Raw genomic sequence first — 3,716 nt, 5'->3', positions numbered from 1 at the left:
CCCCTCCTCCCTGCATCCAGCCCCCTTACCCCTAATCCTCCCTGCAGCCAGCCTCCCCTACCACCAGCCCCCCATCCCTCCTCCCTGCATCCCCCAACCCCTCTGAGCCAACCGAGCCCCCGCCCGCCCGCCCGCCGTTCCAGGGGGCGAGCCCCCCTCCCGCTCTGCGGCCCCGGGCCGGACTCCCCCATGTCGGGGGGGGAGGGGCAGCGCTGCCCCCCGGCGCTATAGAGACCCCGCCCGCGCCCCGGAAATGAAGGAGACGGAGCCCCCCCCCCCGCCCGGGGTCTCACCCGCCGCCGCTCTCTGTCTGTCTGTTTCCTTCTCTCACTTCCGCCTTCGCCCCGCTGACGTCACAGAGCACGTGAAGGGCGGGGCGTCAGGTGACGGTAGTGGTGGGCGGAGCCCCGCCCGCGCGGGTACCACAGAGAGAGAGAGAATGTCCCCCGCCCGGAAGTCACCATCGAGAGGAAGGGCAGAGCGATCCCCGGCAGACCACAGAGAGGAGGGCTAGAGGGGCACCCCCGAGCTCCTCCCCTCCCCCCGTCTCTCTAGCGCCCCGCCCCCAGCAGGAGAGACACGGGGGCGGGGGGGGGGAGATGGGGGGTGGGCAGGGGGCTGAGGGGGGCGGGGGGGAATGTAGGTCGCCAACTTTCTAATGGCAGAAAACCAAACACTCTGCCCCGCCCCCACTCGCCCCATCCCCCTCCATCCCTCGCTCACTTTCAGGGGAGGGGGGATTGGGTTGTGGGGGGGGGTGAGGGCTGAGTAGGGACAGTCCCACTATTTGGGGACCTATTACCCCCCTATTACACCCCCATCCCCATCTTTCACAGTTGCTGTCTGGTCACCCTAGCTGGGGGTGCTGGATCCAGGGTGGGGCCAGAAATGGGGGGTTCAGGGTGCAGGAGGTGGCTCCTGGCTGGGGCAGGGGATTGGGGTGCAGGAGGGAGTGAGGGCTCCAAGTGGCACTGACCTCAGGCAGCTCCCAGGAAGCAGGGGCATGTCCCTCTGGGCCCCAGCTCCTAGGCGGAGGGTCAACCAAGGGGCTAGGCACGCTGCCCCCTCAGCTCCCATTGGCCGCAGCTCACAGCCAATGGGAACTGTGGAGCCAGCGCTCAGGGAGGCACCTGCAGGCAGGAGCAGCGCATGGCGCCTCTGTGGTCACCCCTATGTCTAGGAGCCAGAGGGACATGCCGGCCACTTCCCAGGAGCCCTGCTGCACCGCTAGCTGGACTTTTAACTGCCCGGTCACCAGTGATGACCAGAGTCACCAGGGTCCCTTTTTGACTAGGAGTTCGCAGTGAAAACCTGAAACCTTGCAATCCTAGGGTGGGGCAGAGGCTGGGATATGAGTGGAGTGGGAGCAGGGGGAGGGGCGTGGAAGCTGGGGTGCATTGGGCAGGGAGCTGATAGAAGTCTGGGGGAGGAGGGGCTGGTGGCAGGATGGGCGGGAGGTTGGGACAGGGGCTGCGTTGGAGAAGACTGGGCTGGTTGGATTGGGCTACAGTCAGTCTGGGAGGCAGGTTGAGCGGGGGTTGAAATGGGTCGAGGGGACAGGACTGCGTGGAGCTTTGATGCAGGGAGGTTTGGGGGCAGGGAGAAGCAGCTCAGTTGAGGAGGTTGTGTGGGGAGCAGGAGGCTGGTTAGTGGGGGGAAGGGGCCAAGTTAAGGCACGACTAGGGGTAGGGGTGGGAAGGAGCCCAGTTGAGAAGTTTGTGTTAAGGCAGGGAGCTGGTGAGGGGCTGGGGAAGGGGACAAGCTGGGGTGGGGGGGGGAGGAAGAGGAGCACAATTGAGGAGGTTATGTGGGAAGCAGGCGGGTAGTGGGGAGGCGCTGAGTGGGGGGAAGGGGACAAGTTGGAGTGAGGCTATGGGTAGGGGTGGGCTGCAGGAACCAAACGCTGTTAGTGCTGTGACACCACTGGATCAAAATTCAGACACCCCCTCCCCTGGTTCCTCTCACCTCATGATCATTGCACCTGCCCAAGGGGGCCTTATAAACCCCATTTCCTGTCCCAAGTGGTCCCTGGGCTATACACACACTTGGGTCATCCCCTGGCCCTTCCCCCACACAGCCCTTTGAAGCATGGGGCTCCCTACCAGGTCCTGGCAGCCCTCTGGGGCAGTCATATTCCTGCTCACCCAATCTGGCTCCCGGCTGCTACACCGTCCCATCCCAGGGCCCAGTGACAGCAGCGGTCACGGGGGCTCTAGATCCATAGGGCTGGAAGCCCCTCTGGGCAGGGACTGGGCCTTCCTTGCATCAGGGCTGCACACACAAGCAGTACACCAGCCATAGCGACACCACCATCTCCCCAGAGGCCACTGAGGGGAGTGGCAGGGTGTCCCAGCCGAAATGACGGTCTGAGAGCCTGGGGCAGCCAGTCCATGGGACTAGATGATCAGAACCATCCCTTCCAGCCTTTGCACCCGTGAAGCCCAGGGGCCAGTTGGAGTGCTGCTGGTACAAGGGGCTGCCCAGCCAGGCTGGGGAGGAAATCACCTCACCTGCGAGCTGGGCTCCAGCACAAACAGCCCAGTATAGGGGATAACAGGAGAGCAAAGCAACACTTCCCCGCTCCTGGGCAGGAAACTGCCCTCACAGCCCCCACCCCTCCATCTCATCCACCTGCCCTGCTCCATGCAGAACCCAGCCCCCCACCACCATGGCTCAGCCCCTGTGGGACATGGGGAGACAACATTTCACACTGCCTCAGGCCTGGCGACGAGGCCCAATCCCAGCTTCTTGGCAGCCTCCTTCCCACAGGGATCGCCTCCCTCACCAAGGCCACCATGTGGTCCTAGTTCGGCAAGGGGCCGCGTCAGAGCTCAGTCCACGCCCAGCCAGAGAGGAGCAAAGGCAGCCGTACAGGGCGCCTTGAAGGCAGGTAAACAGCAGGGCCCAGAACCTGCAGGGGGCAGGTGAAGGAGCTTAGGTTGCAAACATCCCCCAACCACCACTCCCTTAGTGCAGCTGGCTCCACCCTCTCCCCTCCGAGGGTGCACACAGGGGCAGAGGACCCCACAGAAGCTGCTGCGGCACCCAGGCTGCGGGTAACATGCAGCTAGAACTGGCTGCCGCAGGCCAGGCGGGGGACGGCTGTAGGAACAGGCCACCCCCGGCCCTACACTTTCCTTCTCATGGGGAATTCTCCCTCCACACTGAGCCCCAGACGGCTCTGCAGCAGGGGAAGAGGCAACTGCTGACTCAGCCAGAGGTTGGATGCCCATCCCCCACTTCCAGGCAGCTGGGCCCCTCCATTCTCACCCTGGCACCAGAGATCAGCCCTTCCCTTCCTAGCCAGGAGGGGGCAACAGTTGGGTCTCATCACCCCCCTTTTTTTGGTTTCCCCCCCCCCCCCCCCCATTGCACATCTGCCCTTCTCTCAGGCCTGCTTGGGCAGCCCTGGGGCAGTGAGCGCCGGCTAACAAGGCTTGGAGGTTTCTAAGCCAGCCGCAGAAGTGGGCAGAGAGGGAGGAGCTACCCATTGTGCTGGGGAGGAGGGTCAACCCCCACTTCTTACCCACAAGCCACTTCAAGTAGCACCACAGGCCAGAGGCCTGGGGCCCATCTTGCTGCTGGGGCGAGATATGGACTCCTGTGCCCCCCGTTGGGGCAGCTGGGTGGGCAGCCCCTCAAGGAGAGACCCCTCCACCCCATCTGAAAGGGAGGAGAGGTGGCGGAGCAATAAGGCACAGACAGGCCCTGGGCAG

At 64.3% G+C, this 3,716-nt stretch overlaps 1 protein-coding gene across 1 annotated transcript in view; it reads right to left on the bottom strand.

Annotated features, from left to right (window-relative positions):
- Positions 1-439, bottom strand: part of CHMP2A (charged multivesicular body protein 2A) — a 7,242-nt gene extending 6,803 nt beyond the window's left edge. The window contains exon 1 of the mRNA XM_034789302.1: positions 294-439. The gene's annotated coding sequence lies outside the window, so the exon portion shown is untranslated. The remainder of the gene's footprint in view (positions 1-293) is intronic.
- Positions 440-3,716: the final 3,277 nt, after the last annotated feature.

This window comes from Trachemys scripta, chromosome 14, assembly GCF_013100865.1.
Source record: "Trachemys scripta elegans isolate TJP31775 chromosome 14, CAS_Tse_1.0, whole genome shotgun sequence".
In the NCBI taxonomy this organism is placed as follows: Eukaryota; Metazoa; Chordata; order Testudines; family Emydidae; genus Trachemys; species Trachemys scripta.
This window is presented reverse-complemented; position numbering and strand designations above follow the sequence as displayed.